This window comes from Rhinoderma darwinii, chromosome 1 (assembly GCF_050947455.1).
Source record: "Rhinoderma darwinii isolate aRhiDar2 chromosome 1, aRhiDar2.hap1, whole genome shotgun sequence".
Lineage (NCBI taxonomy): Eukaryota > Metazoa > Chordata > Amphibia > Anura > Rhinodermatidae > Rhinoderma > Rhinoderma darwinii.
The window spans coordinates 112,472,785-112,496,518 of NC_134687.1; positions in this window are offsets into that span (position 1 = coordinate 112,472,785).

Below are 23,734 nucleotides of genomic sequence, written 5' to 3' on the forward strand. Positions count from 1 at the left end.
CACAGGTGTTTTGCAGAAATTCGTGTGCACACGATGTGGGAGAGTGAAAATGGGAATTTTTCCTTAGATACGCCAATATGTGGTGCCCAGCTTGTGCCACCATAACAAGACAGCTCTCAATTTTTATGCGGTGTTTCCCGGTTTTAGAAACACCCTACGTGTGGCCCTAATCTTTTGCCTGGACATTCGACAGGGCTCAGGAGTGAAAGAGTACCATGTAAAATTGAGGCCTAATTTGGCGACATATAAAGTATTGGTTCACAATTGTAGAGGCTTTGATGTGAAATAAAAGAAACCCCTGAGAAGTGACCCCATTTTGGAAACTGCACCCCTCAAGGCATTTATTAAGGGGTGTAGTGAGCATTTTCACCCCACGTGTCTTTTCCATAAATGATTGCACTGCCGAAGGTACAAATTAAAATTTTTCCCTAGATATGCCAATTCATTGTCAAATATGTCGTGCCCAGCTTGTGCCACTGGGGACACACACCTCAAAAATTGTTAAAAGGGTTCTCCCGGGTATGGCGATGCCAAATATGTGGACGTAAACAGCTGTTTGGGCATGCTGTAGGGCTCAGATGGGTGGGAGCGCCATTTGGCTTTTGGAGCATGGAATTTGCTTGGTAATAGTTTTGTTTGGAGTATCACTGTTGTTTCCGTTTATAATGTGGGGCATATGTGAGCTCGGCAGAGTACATCAGAGGCATAGTCAGGTGGTATAATAATAATAAGGTAAAAAAATGAATAAAATAATCCATAGCTGTGTGTTACGCTGTGATCGATCCTTTCTGCACAGGCCGGTGTCGCACTGATATATGGCGTCCTTCCTTATCCCCCTTTTGGTCCACACTCCACACCTTTGCTGTTTGGGGAATTTTGCCGGGAAAGTGTTGTCCTGGTATAATACGGGCGCCCTCGCTTCCAGCGGATATAGTTGGGCCCTCTCCTTCCTGGTTCCATAATTTTAGTGCCTTGATACATCGCCTTTTGAAACAGAAGAAATGTTCCCCTCGGGCCGGCACAACTGGATATTTTTCTTTCCTGACTTATTGGAGCCTTAACTTATTTTATTTTTTCCTAGACGTAGTGGTATGAGAGCTCTTTTTTTACAGGACGAGCTGTAGCTTTTATTGGTACCATATTGGGGTACATGCAACTTTTTGATCACTTGTTATCCTTTTTTTGGGAGGCAAGGTGACAAAAAAACAGCAATTCTGGCATAGTTTTTTTTTTTTATATATACAGCGTTCACCATGCGTTATAAACTACATGTTACCTTTATTCTGCGGGTCAGTACGATTCCCGGCGATACCTAATTTATAGAACTTTTTTATAACTTTTTGCACAATAAAATTACTTTTGGAAAGAGAATGTATTTCTTCTGTCGCGATGTTGTGAGAGCCATAACTTTTACATTTTTTCGTCGATGGAGCTGTGTGAGGGTTTGTTTTTTGCGAGACAAGCTATAGATTTTATAAGTACCATTTTTGGATACGTGCGACTTTTTGATCACTTTTTATTTCAATTTTTGGAAGACGGTGACCAAAAAAACAGTAATTATGGCAGTGTTTTTGAGTTTGTTTTTTTACGGCGTTCACTGCGCTGGATAAATAACATAATGTTTTTATAGTTCAGGTCGTTACGGTTGCTGCGATACCAAATATGTATGGCTTTATTATTTTTTTCAATAATAAATGACTTGATAAGGGAAAAAGGGCGATTGTATTTTATTTTATTACTTGAAACTTTTATTGTATGTTTTACAACTTTTATTTGTACTTTTTTTTTACACTTTTTTTTACACTTTTCTTTAGTCCCACTAGGGGACTTGAAGGTCCAACTGTTTGTTTGATGTTCTAATACATTGCACTACCTATGTAGTGCAATGTATTGGAACTGTCAGTTGTTCACTGACAGCAAGCCGATCAGGCTCCGCCTCTGGGCGGGGCCTAATCAGCTTACGTAATGGCAGACAGGAGTCCATTGTTAGGGCTCCTGTTGCCATAGTAGCAGTCGCCAGCCTTGCCATCGCGTGGCAAGGCTTCCGATTTGCTACAAACCTCTAGGATGCAGCGATCACAATGGATACAAACCTCTAGGATGCTAGCTCCGGTTCCTGGCGATAGATCGGGGTGTCCGCTGTAACATACATTCTGAGCCAGAAGCTGAGCCGGCGCCATCTTGCCGATGGTACCGGAAGCCTCCTGGGCCCCGCCGACGACGGGGCATAGGAGGATTCCGTTACTGGCGGACCGGGAGGTAAGTATAAGCCCTCCGATCGCCTTTGCAGCCACCGGCAACCCAACGATCACGTTGCTGGGGTGCCGATGGCTATAAACTCCTCGCATGCTGCGATCTCTATTGAGCGCAGCATCTGAGGGGTTAATCGGCCAGATCGGATGCTGGTTCTGGTCCTGGCCGATACCTCAGGGTGACAGCTGTAACATACAGCTGTCACCCGGCGGTGATGTCGCTGGCTCGGCTCCTGAGCCAGCTTAATCTCCATGACGTACAGTTACGTGAAAAGGTGGTAAGCCACCAGTTTTAATCACGTAACTGTACGTGATTGGGCGGGAAGGGGTTAAAACCCGCGCCATAGACTTTTTACGGCGCAGGTTTTAACTTGCTGCACGCGCAATCGGGCAGCTGAATGTCGGGTCTCCGGCTGTCAGTGACTGCCGGGGACCCTGAGGAGAGGATAGAAGCAGCTTTTGTTGCTTCTGTCTTCTCCGATGTTTTTACACAGCGCTCAATGAACGGCGCTGTCTCTATTCCTCCCGGTGATCATGTGACTGGTCACATGATCGCCGGCTGCCGTTACTGACAGACTGCTGCTGGGTCTTACTAGATCCAGCACAGCCCTATTAGTGACAATAGTCACTATGAGAGGGCTGATTTCCCCTGTAACTGGGGCTGGTGTGCAGCCCCAGTTACAGTGGAAAAACATGGTGTAAAAGAAAGAAAAAAAATATATAAAGTTTCCCAAAGGTCTTTTTTGACCTTTGAGGGACAGACCATAGTAATAAAAAAATAGTAAAGTAAAGTGCAATAAAAAATGAAATAATAAATACACATAAAATACCCACCCCAAAAAAAAAACGTTTCCCCCCACCAATCATTGTTGTAACGCTAGCGCTGACCCAATTACCCTAATATAGACATGTAATATATTAAAAATTACGGTAGACAATGACGATCACAAATAAAAGGTCTACTTTAGGGTAAAACTAGGTTAATCTATTTTTTCTGTAACACAGAAGTTTTTACCAGAGAAACACAACTCAATATCTATTGCCCAGATTCTGCAGTTTTTAGAAATATCCCACATGTGGCCCTAGTGTGGTAATGGACTGAAGCACAGGCCTCAGAAGCAAAGGAGCACCCAGTGGATTTTGGGCCTCCTTTTTATCAGAAAATATTTTAGGCACCATGTCAGGTTTGAAGGGCTCTTTCGGTGCCAAAACAGTGGAAATCCACCAAAAAGTGACCCCATTTGGAAAACTACACCCCTTGAGGAAATTATCTAGGGGTATAGTGAGCATTTTGACCCCGCAGGTTTTTTGCAGAAATTATTGGAATTAGGCCGTGAAAATTAAAATCTACATTCTTTCAAAGAAAATGTAGGTTTAGCTAATTTTTTCTAATTTCCACAAGGACTAAAGGAGAAAAAGCACCGCAACATTTGTAAAGCAATTTCTCCCAAGTAAAACAATACCCCACATGTGGTCAGAAATGGCTGTTTGGACCCACGGCAGGGCTTAGAAGGGAAAGAGCGCCATTCTGCTTTTGGAGCTCAAATTTAGCAGGAATGGTTTGCGGAGGCCATGTCGCATTTGCAAAGCCCCTGAGGGGACAAAACAGTGGAAACGCCAAAAAAGTGACTCCATTGAGAAAACTACACCCCTTGAGGAATCCATCTAGGGGTGTAGTGAGCATTTTGACCCCACAGGTGTTTCATAGATTTTATTAGAATTGGGCAGTGAAAATAAAAAAAATCCTTTTTCTTCAATAAGACATAGCTTTAGCTCCAAATTTTTAATTTTCTCAACAAATAAAAGAAAAAAAGAACCCCAACATTTGTAAAGCAACTTCTCTGGAGTACAGCAATACCCCACACGTGGTCAAAAACTGCTGTTTAGATACACGGCAGGGCTCATAAGGGAAGGAGCGCCATTTGCTTTTGGTGTACAGATTTTGCTGCATTTGGTTTCTGGTCGCTATGTTGCATTTGCAAAGTCCCTGTGGAACCAAAACAGTGGATCCCCCCCTGAAGTGACCCCATTTTGGAAACAACACCCTCAAGGTATTCACCTAGGGGTGTAGTGAGCATGTTAACCCCACAGGTGTTTTGCAGAAATTCGTGTGCACACGATGTGGGAGAGTGAAAATGGGAATTTTTCCTTAGATACGCCAATATGTGGTGCCCAGCTTGTGCCACCATAACAAGACAGCTCTCAATTTTTATGCGGTGTTTCCCGGTTTTAGAAACACCCTACGTGTGGCCCTAATCTTTTGCCTGGACATTCGACAGGGCTCAGGAGTGAAAGAGTACCATGTAAAATTGAGGCCTAATTTGGCGACATATAAAGTATTGGTTCACAATTGTAGAGGCTTTGATGTGAAATAAAAGAAACCCCTGAGAAGTGACCCCATTTTGGAAACTGCACCCCTCAAGGCATTTATTAAGGGGTGTAGTGAGCATTTTCACCCCACGTGTCTTTTCCATAAATGATTGCACTGCCGAAGGTACAAATTAAAATTTTTCCCTAGATATGCCAATTCATTGTCAAATATGTCGTGCCCAGCTTGTGCCACTGGGGACACACACCTCAAAAATTGTTAAAAGGGTTCTCCCGGGTATGGCGATGCCAAATATGTGGACGTAAACAGCTGTTTGGGCATGCTGTAGGGCTCAGATGGGTGGGAGCGCCATTTGGCTTTTGGAGCATGGAATTTGCTTGGTAATAGTTTTGTTTGGAGTATCACTGTTGTTTCCGTTTATAATGTGGGGCATATGTGAGCTCGGCAGAGTACATCAGAGGCATAGTCAGGTGGTATAATAATAATAAGGTAAAAAAATGAATAAAATAATCCATAGCTGTGTGTTACGCTGTGATCGATCCTTTCTGCACAGGCCGGTGTCGCACTGATATATGGCGTCCTTCCTTATCCCCCTTTTGGTCCACACTCCACACCTTTGCTGTTTGGGGAATTTTGCCGGGAAAGTGTTGTCCTGGTATAATACGGGCGCCCTCGCTTCCAGCGGATATAGTTGGGCCCTCTCCTTCCTGGTTCCATAATTTTAGTGCCTTGATACATCGCCTTTTGAAACAGAAGAAATGTTCCCCTCGGGCCGGCACAACTGGATATTTTTCTTTCCTGACTTATTGGAGCCTTAACTTATTTTATTTTTTCCTAGACGTAGTGGTATGAGAGCTCTTTTTTTACAGGACGAGCTGTAGCTTTTATTGGTACCATATTGGGGTACATGCAACTTTTTGATCACTTGTTATCCTTTTTTTGGGAGGCAAGGTGACAAAAAAACAGCAATTCTGGCATAGTTTTTTTTTTTTATATATACAGCGTTCACCATGCGTTATAAACTACATGTTACCTTTATTCTGCGGGTCAGTACGATTCCCGGCGATACCTAATTTATAGAACTTTTTTATAACTTTTTGCACAATAAAATTACTTTTGGAAAGAGAATGTATTTCTTCTGTCGCGATGTTGTGAGAGCCATAACTTTTACATTTTTTCGTCGATGGAGCTGTGTGAGGGTTTGTTTTTTGCGAGACAAGCTATAGATTTTATAAGTACCATTTTTGGATACGTGCGACTTTTTGATCACTTTTTATTTCAATTTTTGGAAGACGGTGACCAAAAAAACAGTAATTATGGCAGTGTTTTTGAGTTTGTTTTTTTACGGCGTTCACTGCGCTGGATAAATAACATAATGTTTTTATAGTTCAGGTCGTTACGGTTGCTGCGATACCAAATATGTATGGCTTTATTATTTTTTTCAATAATAAATGACTTGATAAGGGAAAAAGGGCGATTGTATTTTATTTTATTACTTGAAACTTTTATTGTATGTTTTACAACTTTTATTTGTACTTTTTTTTTACACTTTTTTTTACACTTTTCTTTAGTCCCACTAGGGGACTTGAAGGTCCAACTGTTTGTTTGATGTTCTAATACATTGCACTACCTATGTAGTGCAATGTATTGGAACTGTCAGTTGTTCACTGACAGCAAGCCGATCAGGCTCCGCCTCTGGGCGGGGCCTAATCAGCTTACGTAATGGCAGACAGGAGTCCATTGTTAGGGCTCCTGTTGCCATAGTAGCAGTCGCCAGCCTTGCCATCGCGTGGCAAGGCTTCCGATTTGCTACAAACCTCTAGGATGCAGCGATCACAATGGATACAAACCTCTAGGATGCTAGCTCCGGTTCCTGGCGATAGATCGGGGTGTCCGCTGTAACATACATTCTGAGCCAGAAGCTGAGCCGGCGCCATCTTGCCGATGGTACCGGAAGCCTCCTGGGCCCCGCCGACGACGGGGCATAGGAGGATTCCGTTACTGGTGGACCGGGAGGTAAGTATAAGCCCTCCGATCGCCTTTGCAGCCACCGGCAACCCAGCGATCACGTTGCTGGGGTGCCGATGGCTATAAACTCCTCGCATGCTGCGATCTCTATTGAGCGCAGCATCTGAGGGGTTAATCGGCCAGATCGGATGCTGGTTCTGGTCCTGGCCGATACCTCAGGGTGACAGCTGTAACATACAGCTGTCACCCGGCGGTGATGTCGCTGGCTCGGCTCCTGAGCCAGCTTAATCTCCATGACGTACAGTTACGTGAAAAGGCGGTAAGCCACCAGTTTTAATCACGTAACTGTACGTGATTGGGCGGGAAGGGGTTAAAACCCGCGCCATAGACTTTTTACGGCGCGGGTTTTAACTTGCTGCCCGCGCAATCGGGCAGCTGAATGTCGGGTCTCCGGCTGTCAGTGACTGCCGGGGACCCTGAGGAGAGGATAGAAGCAGCTTTTGTTGCTTCTGTCTTCTCCGATGTTTTTACACAGCGCTCAATGAACGGCGCTGTCTCTATTCCTCCCGGTGATCATGTGACTGGTCACATGATTGCCGGCTGCCGTTACTGACAGACTGCTGCTGGGTCTTACTAGACCCAGCACAGCCCTATTAGTGACAATAGTCACTATGAGAGGGCTGATTTCCCCTGTAACTGGGGCTGGTGTGCAGCCCCAGTTACAGTGGAAAAACATGGTGTAAAAGAAAGAAAAAAAATATATAAAGTTTCCCAAAGGTCTTTTTTGACCTTTGAGGGACAGACCATAGTAATAAAAAAATAGTAAAGTAAAGTGCAATAAAAAATGAAATAATAAATACACATAAAATACCCACCCCAAAAAAAAAACGTTTCCCCCCACCAATCATTGTTGTAACGCTAGCGCTGACCCAATTACCCTAATATAGACATGTAATATATTAAAAATTACGGTAGACAATGACGATCACAAATAAAAGGTCTACTTTAGGGTAAAACTAGGTTATTACCAAAAAAAAAATAGCTGAAACGTAAAAAAGCTTATTTTTTTACTATTATTTTCAAACTTTATGAATAAAAATTCTAAAATAGCAAAAAAGTGTGTATAAAAACGATAAAAAAAGAAACCTGCATTGTCTATGGAAAAAGCATCGCAAAAATCACGTCGTTAGCCCAACAAATAAAAAAGTTATAGCCATTTAACTAACACGTGCTAAAAATGGCTAAACGGTGTCTGGTCCTGAAGGTGCAAAATAGCCCGGTCCTGAACTGGTTAAAGGGGCTCTGTCACCAGATTATAAGTGCCCTATCTCCTACATAAGGAGATGGGCGCTATAATGTAGGTGACAGCAGTGCTTTTTATTTAATAAAACGATCTGTTTTCACCACTTTATTAGCGATTTTAGATTTATGCTAATGAGTTGCTCAATGCCCAAGTGGGCGTGTTTTTACTTTAGACCAAGTGGGCATTGTACAGAGGAGTGTATGATGCTGACCTATCGGCGTCATGCACTCCTCTCCATTCATTTAGACAGCGCATAGGGATCCTGCTAGATCCTTATGTGCTGTCTTATACTAACACATTAACGATACTGAAGTGTTTAGACAGTGAATAGACATTCCACGGGATGTCTATTCACAATCTCTGCACTTCGTTACTGTTTCTATGGTAGTTACAGCAGAGGAGGCGTAATCTCGTTGTAACCTGTCATTTAGTAATGAAGTGCACAGATTGTGAATAGACATCCCATGGAATGTCTATTCACTGTCTAAACACTTCAGTATCGTTAATGTGTTAGTATAAGACAGCACATAAGGATCTAGCAGGATCCCTATGCGCTGTCTAAATGAATGGAGAGGAGTGCATGATGGGAGTCTTTGATGGGAGACTTGAGGCAAATATCCACAGATGCTTCTAGATTACAGAAATGACTAAGGACTAGAATTTCGTGTAAATTGTCACCTATACAGCAAGTAATGGATAGAAAATCAGGACCTGTCATAGATCTGTATTAGCTTGAAGTATCGTCCAGTGCCTCCGTAGGATATTGTTAATTTCTGATGCATGTGTGTCATAGGTGCCAATACTACTAAAAACCTTGGACGAATCTCAGATTAGCCGTTCATTTTTTTTCTCTAGCCCTGACATACCCCATATGTAAGGATTTTTTTATGGTATACTTGTGCTACAAAACTATGATAAAGAGTATTAAATTTTTTTCTAAAAACTGGATTCCTCAGAGTAATTTCCCCTAGGCCAAAGATATTACCCCACTGGGATCTCTCTTTTCAGGGCAGGCAGATACCAACTGTCCCAATGTAGGAAGCTATTAGTAGCCGTTGTCTTATGATATATTGAGGAATGGACACGACCAGCAGACTCCAGTGTAATCCTTAAACCAAGGAAATTAATTTATTTCTCATGAATTTCAGAGGTAAACCTCCTCCCTATGGAATTAAAATAGACAATGTCAACAAAATCGTGGAAAATTGACTTGTATAAATCTTCCAGTGAGATAATATGACTAGCAAGTTACAAAGCATCTTTTTTTTACCAATCTATGCATACCAAACATGGACAGGAAATATTTACCATTTAAACCAATATTTAATTCTATGAGTTCCTTATGCTTAAAACTCAATTCATTTGAGACAAAAGACATGGCTACGCTGCCTGATCATAAATACATGGCTGGGTTTTTAAAAACATGTAGTATGACAGGGATGGCTTTGAAGTATTACATATTCCTTTAAACTTTATAGAGGACTTTAGAAATTTTTTCACCTGTCACATTTTTAAAGATGAGCAGTCTACACACCGATGCAATAACCACCCACTTGTTAACAACTCTATGTGAGAGGAACATTTTCTCTTCGTGTCTGTTGGCAAACTCATTTAATTAACTTCCTCTGTGTAGGGAGATTTAATATGGACTAGCTTTACATTATTAAAACATATGCCTTAAAAGAAAACACATATAAATAATATATAGAAAGGTGGTCTTTTAGCAGACTACTTGGAAGTGTTACATACTAGACAGTTATGTTCAGTGATTACATCATAGAGCAAAATGCATGTACAGTGGAGGAAATAAAAATTTGATCCCTTGCTGATTTTGTAAGTTTGCCCACTGTCAAAGTCATGAACAGTCTAGAATTTTTAGGCTAGGTTAATTTTACCAGTGAGAGATAGATTATATATATATAAAAACAAAACTGAAAATCACATAGTCAAAATTATATATATTTATTTGCATTGTGCACAGAGAAATAAGTATTTGATCCCCTACCAACCATTAAGAGTTCAGCCTCCTCCAGACCAGTTACACGCTCCAAATCAACTTGGTGCCTGCATTAACCCCTTAATGAATGGGCCATTTTGCACGTTAATGACCAAGGATTATTTTTTGTTTTTTCACGGTCGCATTCCAAGAGTCGTAACTCTTTTTTTATTACGTCGACATAGCCGTATAAGGGCTTGTTTTTTGCGGGACGAGATGTATTTTGTAATTGTACCATTTTTAGATGCTTATAACATATTGATTAACTTTTATTAACTTTATTTTAGGAGAGAATTGAAAATAAGCAGCTATTCCAACATTGGTTTTCACGTTATAAGTTTACGCCGTTTACTATGCAGCGTAAATAACATGTTAACTTTATTCTGTGGGTCGGCGCGATTACAGGGATACCAAATATGTAAAGGTTTTATATGTTTTCCTACGTTTGCACAATAAAAACCCTTTTAGAAAAAAATTACTTGTTTTTGCATCGCCGCATTCCAAGAGCCGTAACGTTTTTATTTTTCCGTCGATGTGGCCGTACGTGGGCTTGATTTTTGCGGGACAATGTGTAGTTTTTATTAGTACTATTTTGGGGTACATAGGACTTATAGATTAACTTTTATTTTATTTTTTATGGGGGGAATGGGAGAAAAGAGAGAATTTTGACGTTGTTTTTTGCGTTTTCTTTGGACGCCGTTCATCCGGCGGTTTAATTAATATGTTCATTTTATTGGTCAAGTTGTTACGAACGCTGGGATACCATATATGTGTAGGTGTGATTTGTTTTGACCGTTTTACTAAATAAAACCACTTTTTGGGCCAAAAAAGTAGTTTTATTTGACTTTGACTGTAATTATTTATATTTTTTTTTCACAAACTTTATTTAACTGATTGACATTTTTTTTTTTAGTCCCACCAGGGGACTTCACTATGCGATGTGCCGATCGCATATATAATGCTTTGGTATACTTCGTATACCAAAGCATTATTGCCTGTCAGTGTAAAACTGACAGGCAACCTGTTAGGTCATGCCTCCGGCATCGCCTAACAGGCAGATGCTGAAGGCAGACCTGGGGGTCTTTGTTAGACCCCCGGCTGTCATGGAAACCCGACGGCGACCCGCGATTTGTTTGCGGGGGCGCCGATCGGGTGACAGAGGGAGCCCCCCCTCTGTCAAACACATTAAATGCCGCTGTCACTATTGACAGCGGCATTTAATGGGTTAAACTGCCGGAATCGGAGCGCGCTTCGATTCCGGCAGTTGCAGCAGGAGCCAGGCTGTGTATAACAGCCGTGCTCCTGCCGCTGATCGCGTGGGTACAGTGTCAGTACCCGCGCCATCACAGGACGGATATATCCGTCCTCCTGCGCGAACTAGCAGCTGCTGAGGACGGATATATCCATCCTTCGGCGTTAAGGAGTTAAAGACAGCTGTCTTAGATGGTCACCTGTATAAAAGACTCCTGTCCACAGACTCAATTAATCAGTCTGACTCTAACCTCTACAACATGGGCAAGACCAAAGAGCTTTCTAAGGATGTCAGGGACAAGATCATAGACCTGCACAAGGCTGGAATGGGCTACAAAACCATAAGTAAGACGCTGGGTGAGAAGGAGACAACTGTTGGTGCAATAGTAAGAAAATGGAAGACATACAAAATGACTGTCAATCGACATCGACCTGGGGCTCCATGCAAAATCTCACCTCGTGGGGTATCCTTGATCCTGAGGAAGGTGAGAGCTCAGCCGAAAACTACACGGGGGGAACTTGTTAATTATCTCAAGGCAGCTGGGACCACAGTCACCAAGAAAACCATTGGTCACACATTACGCCGTAATGGATTAAAATCCTGCAGTGCCCGCAAGGTCCCCCTGCTCAAGAAGGCACATGTACAGGCCCGTCTGAAGTTTGCAAATGAACATCTGGATGATTCTGAGAGTGATTGGGAGAAGGTGCTGTGGTCAGATGAGACTAAAATTGAGCTCTTTGGCATTAACTCAACTCGCCGTGTTTGGAGGAAGAGAAATTCTGCCTATTACCCAAAGAACACCGTCCCCACTGTCAAGCATGGAGGTGGAAACATTATGTTTTGGGGGTGTTTCTCTGCTAAGGGCACAGGACTACTTCACCGCATCAATGGGAGAATTGATGGAGCCATGTACTGTCAAATCCTGAGTGACAACCTCCTTCCCTCCACCAGGACATTAAAAATGGCTCGTGGCTGGGTCTTCCAGCACGACAATTACCCGAAACATACAGCCAAGGCAACAAAGGAGTGGCTCAAAAAGAAGCACATTAAGGTCATGGAGTGGCCTAGCCAGTCTCCAGACCTTAATCCCATCGAAAACTTATGGAGGGAGCTGAAGATCCGAGTTGCCAAGCGACAGCCTCGAAATCTTAATGATTTACAGATGATCTGCAAAGAGGAGTGGGCCAAAATTCCAACTAACATGTGTGCAAACCTCATCATCAACTACTAAAAATGTCTGACTGCTGTGCGTGCCAACAAGGCTTTTGCCACCAAGTATTAAGTCTTGTTTGCCAAAGGGATCAAATACTTATTTCTCTGTGCACAATGCAAATAAATATATATAATTTTGACAATGTGATTTTTTTTTAATTTTTTTTATATAATCTATCTCTCACTGGTAAAATTAACCTAGCCTAAAAATTCTAGACTGTTCATGTCTTTGACAGTGGGCAAACTTACAAAATCAGCAAGGGATCAAATACTTATTTCCTTCACTGTAGATGATTAAAATGACCCTCCAGCATAATGAAAAAAAATTGATTGTACATTGCAAATGTATAGTCAACTAACCTGCTACCCCACTCCTGAATGATCTGGCCTCCATTCCTGTGTTCTGGTCCTGTACTTTCCGGTATTAAAAATGGCCATGTGACGTACAATGGGTTTGTGGATCTACTGGGCTACTCCGTCATAACGGAGTAGCTGCTGGCCAGACACATATTATACAGTCGCTTTTAGATGGTACCTTGGTGACAGCAGGACACAGTCAGATTGCAAGTAGCAGATACAAGCTGTTGCCAGATTAATGGAAGCCGGCTGGTGCTGGATCACTGGAAGCAAGCTGGTAGCGGATTACTGGAAGCAGGCTGTTGCCGGATTACTGGAAGCAGGATAGTCACGGATTCAGGACACAGGATACAGGACTGGTCACGGACACAGGACTCGGGATACAGGACTGGTCATGGACACAGGTATCAGGATACAGGACTAGTCACGGACACAGGACTCAGGATACCTTTGCAGGCTCACACTGGGTTAGAAACAACATTACTCATAGTGGGCAGAGTTCCTCAAATAGTCCAGGGTATCCAGGGATAGGCTGGGGACACTTTTTGGGCACAGGCCTGGGGGAGGAGGAGAGAGCAGAGCGTGCCAGTGTCCCTGGGAAGGGAGATGCCAGCGAAGATGCAAAGTCCTGCGGTAGCGGCTGCCGGTAAGAGGGGGACGCTGGCGGTCAGCGGCCACGGACATGACAGTACCCCCCATTACGCCCCTTCCTCTTAGGTTTAGAGCGTATGAGGAATTTCTTGATGAGAGCTGGGGCATCAATATTTTCTTCAGGTTTCCAAGATCTCTCCTCAGGACCAAAACCCTTTCAATCCACAAGATAAAAGGTCTTCTCTCCTACTTTCTTGTAGTCTAGAAACCCTTTGACCTTGAAGACATCTGAAGAATTGCTGGGAGCAGTTACAGAGTCAGAAGACCTGCTGTACTGGTTGAGAACTACTAGTTTCAGGAGAGACACATGGAAGGAGTTGGTAATCTTGAGGGTAGGAGGCACACATATTTTGTAGGACACATGATTGATTTGTCGTAAGACTTCAAAGGGACTGAGAAATCTAGGAGGAAATTTGTAGGAAGGAACATTTAAGCGAATATTCTTAGAGAACAACCTGACTTTATAGCCCCGGGGGAAATTGAGGAGATGGCCTCTTCCTATCAGAGTATTTCTTCATCCGTGCCACCGCCTGCAAGATTGCTGACTTGGTCTGTTGCCAGATCTGGAGAAAGCTTCCGTAGGAAATATTGACTGCGGGAACTTCGGAGGTAGCAGGCACAGAGAGAGGCACCCAAGGATGTTGGCTGTAAACTATGAAAAACGGAGAAGTAGCAGTGGATTCACTTTTATGATTATTATATGAGAATTCGGCCCACGGAAGGAGATGTACCAAGTTGTCATGTTGAGCTGATAGGAAATGGCAGAGATAGTTTTCAAGCACTTGATTAATTCATTCAACTTGGCCATTGGATTGCAGATGGTACGCAGAAGAGAAGTCCAGTTTTACGTCCAGAAGTTTACATAGAGCTCACAAGAATTTGGATATGAACTGGACGGCACGATCAGAGACAATGTGGAAAAGCAATCCGTGAGGACGTGCTGAATGAAAAGACTTGCCAGGCAAGGAGCTGAGGCAAGACTAGACAGAGGAATGAAATGTGCCATCTTGGAGAAACAATCTACAACGACCCAGAAAGCGGTGCAGCCAGCAGAGGGAGGATGATCTGTAATAAAATCCATGGCAATATGCTGCCAGGAACTATTAGGAACTGGCGGAGGTTGGAGTAGGCCCGCAGGCTTGGAATGAGCAATTTTGTTTGCGGCACATTTGGTACAGGTGGAGACAAAGTCTTGGACTTCCTTGGGTAGCATGGGCCACAAATAGTGGCGGGTGATGAAATCCTTTGTTTTTTGAATTCCAGAATGGCCTGCCAACTTGGAGTTGTGACCCCAGGAGAGAATCTTTTTCCTGTCTGCATGTCTGCAGGAGGGACATCGATTTTCCCTGGAGGAATGTCTTCGATCTGCAGAGGAGTAGCAGCTATTATGCGTGGGGGGTCAATGATGTGCTGTAGATCCTCTTCATTGTCGATTGTCTAAAACGAGCGTGATAGAGCATCTACTTTGACGTTTTTTTCCACTGGATGAAAATGAAGATGAAAATTAAACCTGGCAAAAAAAAGCGACCACCTGGCTTGACATTGATTTAAACGTTGTGCCGGCTGTAAATAGGTGATGTTCTTCTGATCTACTGGATGTGCAGAACCTTCTAATAAATGCCTCCACTCCTCGAGAGCCAATTTGATGGCCAAAAAGCTCAGTCTCAAATAGATTAGTTCCTTTCTGCTGCAGGGAACAGTTTAGAAAAGAATCCACAGGGAACAGCTTTTTCCTTTTGTGTTTCTCTGAAAGAGAAATGCTCCAGAATCAACGGAAGAGGCATCCACTTCCAATGAGAAATTCTGGAAAACATCTGGATGATGAAGAACGGAGGCAGAAGTAAAGGACCTTTTAAGCTTAATGAAAGCAGATTCTGCTTCAGGGATCCAAGTTTTTGCGTTCGCCCATTTTTGGGTGAGGGCATAGATGGGAGCAGTCAGCGACGAGAAATTAGGGCTAAACTGACAATATAAATTTTCAAATCCCAGGAACCTCTGTAGCATGGAGACATTGGGGACAAGGACAATCCAGGACCGACTTTACTTTTTATGGATCCATTTGGAGGCCATGATTGGAAATTATATAGCCCAGGAAGGGCAAGGATTTATTTTAAAATTATATACGCACTTTTCCAATTTGGCGTAGATGTTGTTCTCCTTTAACCGCGTCAGGAGTTGGCGAACATGTTTCCGGTAAGTCATCCGGTAAGTGAGTAGATCAAGATATCATCCAGATCACCACCACACAAACATACAATAGATCCTGGAATATGTAGTTCACAAATTCCTGGAAGACAGCTGGAGCATTACATAATCTGAAGGGCATCACAAGATACTCGTAGTGACCGTCTCTGGTGTTAAATGCGGTTTTCCACTCGTCACCTTTACAGATGCGAATCACGTAGATCCAGCTTTGTGAAAATCTTGGCTCCATGGAATCTATTGAAGAGCTCGAAGATCAGCGGTAAGGGGTACTTGTTTTTGACAGTTATCTTATTCAGACCACAATAGTCTATGCAAGGCCGGAGGGACCCATCTTTTTTCTTTACAAAGAAAAATTCATATCTGGCTGGAGAAGTTGACTTCTTAATAATCCCCTTCTCAAGGATTTCCTTAATATATGCTGACATAGCTTGAGTCTCGGGGCAGAGAAAGCGGATATACCTGTCCACGAGCAGGTGCAGTCCCAGGAAGCACCTTGATTGGACAGTTGTATGGACGATGCGGAGGCAAGGACTCAGCCTCCTTCTTCCTGAATACGTCTCTATAGCAGGCATATTGTGAAAGTAAATATGCAATTCGTAAAAACGGGAATAAGTACGGCGCTGCTACTCAATGATGATACAAATGATGTAAATGATTAAGTTTATTTGATCAAGGCTACGCGTTTCAATGCCGCACCGGCATCTTCCTCAGGCCATATGAATTGCAGTTTAAACAGCAGTGCTTTAAACAGACCACGCGGAGAGAAAAAACCGCCAATGTGATCAAGGTCAAAGTGCACCACTAACGTAATCACTAAAAGGAATTTATACATTAAGAATACACAAAAACATATACATGCAAATAGTAACTAGCAACATTCCTTAAGAAAGGAGGAATAAAAGCAAAAGAAAGCATAAAATATCAAATCGTAACATTTAAAACACACAATTGTATGCTAACCGGCAGGTGAAACACGAGTACAAACCTAAACATCCATTTGGATTTACAAACATAGTTCTATACGTAAACATAAACCTTGATCACATTGGCGGTTTTTTCTCTCCGCGTGGTCTATTTAAAGCACTGCTGTTTAAACTGCAATTCATATGGCCTGAGGAAGATGCCGGTGCGGCATTGAAACGCGTAGCCTTGATCAAATAAACTTCATCATTTACATCATTTGTATCATCATTGAGTAGCAGCGCCGTACTTATTCTCGTTTTTACGAATTGCATATTATCTTTATTGCGGTGGCCAATTGGCCTTACCAGCTGGGATTTAGGCAGCAACACTCACTTCTATCCACCTGTTCAACGCGATTGATCTACTTTCCTGTGGTAAGCATTCATTTGTATACATTGACTGCTACTTCTGGGCTTACTCACACTATGTGGCGCCGTGTTTTTTCCTTGTATTTCCATATTGTGAAAGTAGACCAGGGAGCGACTAAGACACTTAAGGATGGGCAGGACGAACCACAGGCAGACAGTTGTGTTGACAGCAGAGCCCCAATTGAAGAATTTCTCTAGAATTCCAGTCAAGCATGGGAGCGTGCTTGCGAAGCCAGGGGAGGCCCAGCAGGACAGGGTTAAAAGCCTCAGGTAGAACATAGAAGACTATTTGTTCTCTGTGTAGAGCCGCTACTTGTAATCTCAATGGTTCAGTGATCGAGAGAATTGGGTCTGGCAACGGATGTCCATTCACCGAAGCCACCGCTAGAGGTTTCTTTAGAAGGGTCGTGGGTAAATGGAGACGGTCTTCTAAGGCCTGGTGTATGAAGTTCCCTGCCGCTCCAGAATCCAGATAGGCTAAGACAGAATGGGATGCTTTACCCGAAAAAATACAGACTGTAATCCAGAGTCTAGGAGAGAATTTTACTGTGGGTTTTAGTTCACCTAGGGTAGTCTTTCCTATCAACTCTGGGTGCTGGAGTTTCCCGACTTCTGAGGACACTGAGGCACAAAATGACCCTTTCTCCCACAGTAAATAGACAGGTTAGCAGAACGCCTGTGCTGTCACTCTTGGTCTGATAGTCTGACCTAATTAACCTGCATAGGCTCTTCGACGGTAGTAGTGAAAGAAGGTAGCAGAGGTCTTTGAAAATTAGACGCCAATCTCTGAGACTTTTTGTTTTGGAGGGCTTCATGAGAGCATCCCTGGAACCTCAGGTCTATACAGATAGCCAATAGAATCAGGGCATCCAGAGTAGAAGGGTGATCACGACCGGACAGCTCATCTTTAATCCTACAGGCTAATCGTTTCCAGAAGGTTGCCACCAGGACCTCATTATTCCAAGCAAGCTCAGCTTCGAGTGTACGGAATTGGATGGCATATTCTCCAACAGTTGAACCTGCTTGACATAGTGACAGACGCGAAGCAGTGGCTGAAGAAGTACTGCCAGGTTCCTCGAACGCAGTGCGAAAAGTGTCTATAAAGAGTTGCAGATTAGAAGACTCCGGTTCCTCATGTTCCCAGATAGGATTCGCCCATGCCAGGGCCATGCCAGACAACAGAGAGACAATAAAGGCTACTTTGGTCTCATCTGATGGAAATAGATGAGCATGTAACTTGAAATGTATTTGCCATTGATTGAGAAAGCCTCGACAGGTTTTCACTTCTCCATCGTAACGGGGTGGAAGTGGCAAAGAAATTCCGGCTCCGAAGCTGACTGGGGCTACGGCTGGCAGAGGAATGGATGGAGCAAAAGCTTGTGGAGCGCCGGGGTAGGAACAGGAGCAGTGTCCAGGCGATTGACTAAGGTGTTAACTGCCTGCAAAAGCTGATCTTGGCATAATCGGAGATCTCGCATATTGTCTTGCATGACTTGAACAACAGTCTTGGGTTTGCCAGCGAGTCCATGGCCAGAGCAAACTGTGACGTCCAATAGAGTTTTGGATCCACAACAGAGTAGCTGCTGGCCAAACAGTTATAATAGCCGATACAAGCTGGTACCGGATTACTGCAAGCAGGTTGGTGCCGGATTACAGGAAGCAGGCTGGTGCCGAATTACTGGAAGCAGGCTGGTGCCAAATTACTGGAAACAGGCTGGTGCCAGATTACTGGAAGCAGGATAGTCATGGACTCAGGACACAGGACTGGTCACAGACACAGGACTCAGGATACAGGACTAGTCACAGACACAGGATTCAGGAAACAGGAGTTGGAACCTTCACAGGCTAACACTAGGTTATAAACAACATTGCTCAGGCACTGTGATAGTGGGCAGAGTTCCTTAAATAGTCCAGGGTATCCAGGGATAGGTTGGGGACACTATTACTGGTGCGTGCTGGCCCATTAAGAACTGGCACGCAGCCTACGGGCACAGGCCAGGGGAGTAGGAGAGAGCAGAGTGCGCCGGCATCCCTTGGAATGGATATGCTGGCAAAGATACAAAGTCCCACGGTCTCGGCTGCCGGTAAAAGGGGGATGCCAGCGGTTAACAGCCGCGGACATGACAGGCCACCACTGTCTCAGACTTTCCTATGGAGTTCTTCTTTCAAAGTCTAAGACACCCCCCCCCACCCTCTACACTGCCTTCCGATGGACCAGCGTTAATGATGTTTTTTTTTGGCTTGTAGGTCACTTTAACACTTCTACTTCTCAATAAAGTGTACAGTTTATGTACAATGCTTTAGAAATGGAAAAAAAAGGGTGAGTTTTTTTGAAAAAAAATAATTTAGAAATATAATTGCACATCCTATGATACAAAGCAGAATTTTTTTATCCATATTACTAAAAACTCGCTTTAAAGCATGTGTTCTCCTTTTAACATTACTTAGCATATAGATATAAAGTAAAAAAAAACATTGTTTATCCCCTTCCTGCCGCAGCCACTTTTCAGATTTTAATTTTCATTGTTCCCACCCCATGTTCCAATATATACAAAACTGCTACCAGCAGATAAACCCTTCTAACCCAACTATCATGAATTATTGAATGAAATAACTTTATTACGCTTAATTAAGCAAAAAGGCTGACCACATGTATGTTTTTAAAATTTATACATGTCCTCCGTTTGGAAGGTGATAGCAAACAGTGCCTATATGACCATGAGTACGTATTGCCAATATGGCCGGCGGCTTCAGAACGCCAGACCTAACTGGCAGTATATCTATAAGGACCAACGGAGGTACATGTTAATTAAAATGAGATGTCACAGCCCCCCCGACATGTTTCGCTACACGAGGTAGCGTCCTCAGGGGTTCCGGGGCTAATGTTCCAAAAGCTATCACTTTTTTCTTTTTTCATCAATATAGCCCTATGAGGACTTGATGTTTGCGGGACGAGTTGTAGTTTATCATGGCACCATTTATTGTACCATATAATGCAATGGGAAATGGGAAAAATATCTTTGTGGAGTGGAAAATGAAAAAAACAGTGATTCCTCCATAGTTTTTTGAGCTTCGTTTTTACAGTGTTTACCGTGCAATTAAAGCAACATGTTAACGTTATTCTGTGGGTCAATACGAAATCCAGCTATACCAAATTTAAATATATTTTTTTATATTTTACTACTTTTACAAGGAGAGGAAAAAAAGTAGCTAATAATTTTAGAAATTGCTCAAAAATACTGTCAATTAGTCATTACAAAAAAGTTTGGTACCTTCTCTTCAAGTGACTCGATGCATTCCTATGAATAGCAATTTTTTTTTAAAGTGGAAAGAGTAGGCTTATCATCATCTGGAGTCACTTAAAATATTGAATAGAATGGACTGCATAGTCTGTACATCAACTAGTAATTGACCACCTAAAATGTCATATTCTGTTTGGGATTATTTGTTTTTGGCCATTGTTTTGTTGCTTTTTGCAGCACAGTATTTCAAGATTTACACATTTGTCATTATGGTCTCATAATTTGCATAATATGAATTGGATGTTTTTGTTGCTAAAGTTGTAAATAACAAAGGACTGCTCTGTCCATGAAATTAACAGTCATTTCAAATTCTGTTTTTCTCCGTCCTTGAGAAATAATTTTTCCCTGACATAATTATTGTTTTTTAGGGGCAGGAATACAGTATAGATGTTATTAAGTAGCTGTTGAACAGTGGCCAATCTAGCCTTCTGGTTTTCTTTTAGTATCAGCATCAGTGTTCTGTACTATTTTGCAATTGTTGACAGCATATTGTTTGTCAAAAAACATTTTTCTTAGTGATTTGTCATCAACTATAGCAAATTGTGTTCACTAAGTAGATAATTTGCTTCCCTTTCTTTTTGGTTGAATGCAAAAGTCAAATGCATTCGTGTTACTTTTCTTAACATGTAATTCAAATGGTTCAACAGAAGCGTTGAAATGAGTGTCTAGGTTCACAGTGACAAAAACTATAATGGCATTAAGTGGATAGGCAAACGATGTAGTAAAAAAAATAAAAGATTGTGCTTGTGTTTGTTTAGGCTGAACATTTAGAGCATACATTAAAATTAAATATAAAGTATAAATTGTAGCTATATGCATAAATGTTAACATTGGTCTAGACAGAATGCTGTCAGTTGGACAATGACCACAATGATCTTTACATAGAATGATTAGCATTGTGCATACATATCATACACTAACTACTAGGTGACTAGTAGAAGGTCCGTGTAATCAGCTCATTTCCAAAAATGTACAAATGTTTTTGACATTCACCACATAGTTAACAATCTGCTAATCTATGACATTTGGCTTTATTATAGAATTACATAAAACATTGAATTCATTCAGGCAGCTGTCATGAGGCTAAGTATATAGGGGGCCCAAATCAAGTTGTCCCTACTTCATGGGTAGCTTGAACCTGCACAAGGCTGACTCTCCACAGGAACCTCCAAAAGAAAGCAGCCCTCAGACCAAAAGTCCTTTTTGTACTGCAAGATATGTATAGGAGAATCGTCAAGTACAAGAATGTCCTGTTACTGTGATAGCATGATGACATAAACCACCAGCAGCAGGGGCCCAGTTTTGCTCTTGCTTTGCTTTGTCCACCTCTGCCTTAGCCCCAATGCAAAATCTGTAATGGTGTTCCTTAACAAACATGTACCATTAATAATTCTGGTGTCTTGTAATGTAGCAGATGGGCCTTTGCACTCTATATAGCTACTCTTCTGCTTTTGAGCACATAAAGTCTAAGCTATCCACCCCAAAATAGAGTCATATATTTATATATGTTATTCAAATAAGTGTCCTTGTGATTTAATATGTGTAGGCAAAGTTAAAGAAAATAAAACACAATGCTCTTAGAACAGGAGCATTTTGCTTTATCTGCTCTTAGAACATGGATTTGTCAAAAATTCAAGGTGAAGTGATAACATTATTACTGCCAATAACACTTAGAGATTCTCTAGTGACTGCCATAGTGCCAAGGGACTGGTGCAGGGCAAATGTGGTGCCTATTTTCAAAAAGGGCTCCAGGTCTTCCCCGGGTAATTATAGACCAGTAAGCTTAACATCCATTGTGGGGAAAATGTTTGAGGGGCTATTGAGGGACTATATACAGAATTATGTGACAAAAAATAGTGTTATAAGTGCCAGCCAGCACGGTTTTACTAAGGACAGAAGTTGTCAAACCAACCTGATTTGTTTTTATGAAGAGGTGAGCAGAAGCCTAGACAGAGGGGCCGCTGTGGATATAGTGTTTTTGGACTTTGCAAAGGCATTTGACACTGTCCCTCGTAGACGTCTAATCGGTAAATTAAGGACTATATGTTTAGAAAGTATCGTTTGTAATTGGATTGAGAATTGGCTCAAGGACCGTATCCAGAGAGTTGTGGTCAATAATTCCTACTCTGAATGGTCCCCAGTTATAAGTGGTGTACCCCAGGGTTCAGTGCTGGGACCACTATTATTCAACTTATTTATTAATGATATAGAGGATGGGATTAATAGCACTGTTTCTATTTTTGCAGATGACACCAAGCTATGTAGTAATGTTCAGTCTATGGAAGATGTTTGTGAATTGCAAGCAGATTTAAACAAACTGAGTGTTTGGGCGTCCACTTGGCAAATGAAGTTTAATCTAGATAAATGTAAAGTTATGCATCTGGGTGCGAATAACCTGCATGCATCATATGTCCTAGGGGGAGCTACACTGGAGGAGTCACTTGTTGAGAAGGATCTGGGTGTACTTGTAAATCATAAACCAAATAACAGCATGCAATGTCAATCAGCTGCTTCAAAGGCCATCAAGATATTGTTGTGTATTAAAAGAGGCATGGACTCACGGGATAGGGATGTACTATTACCACTTTACAAAGCATTAGTGAGGCCTCATCTAGAATATGAAGTTCAGATCTGGGCTCCAGTTCATAGAAAGGATGCCCTGGAGTTAGAAAAAGTACAAAGAAGAGCAACGAAACTAATAAGGGGCATGGAGAATCTAAGTTATGAGGGAAGATTAAAAGAACGAAACCTATTTAGCCTTGAAAAAAGACGACTACGGGGTGGGACATGATTAACTTATATAAATATATTAATGGCACATACAAAAAATATGGTGATATCCTGATCCATGTAAAACCCCCTCAAAAAACAAGGGGCACTCCCTCCATCTGGAAAGAAAAAAAAGGTTCAACTTGCAGAGGCGACAAGCCTTCTTTACTGTGAGAACAAAAAAATATAAGCTCTTATGTGTAGAAATTTTTTACTTCCCTTTTCCCATCCCTAGGTTGAACTTGATGGACATGTGTCTTTTTTCAACCGTACAAACTATATGTAACACATAATACACATATCTTTAGTGCGGGTCATTGCTGCTGGCTCAAAACTTCATAATTACACAAGTGAAGAAGCCAGATAAAAATGTTACGCTAGCCTCAGTACCCTGTGAACATGAGTTCTTAATTTCTCATAATGTATATATGTTTTACATTTTATAGACCTTACAGTGCATGTTTAATTTCTATACAATTGCAATTTTTCATAACATAAACTACAATATATTTTTTTAGATGAGATGTATTTTTAAAAAATAATTAATTAATTAATTGCAAAGGTACAATTTTAACAAAAAAATCAAGAAATATCACTCCACAATAATACAAAATTAACCCTTAATACCCCCTCACATTAACTTATATTAATATCCCCATTGGAGACCCCTATTCCGCCAACTCCTAACTTCTCCTCGTAAGGTGTACCAAATCACCACATTACGTAAAGTTAACTGAGAACTCCTTCTTTTGAGCTCCACCCACCTCCCTTCAGTTGGGTGCTACCCAATATCAAAATATTAGCAGA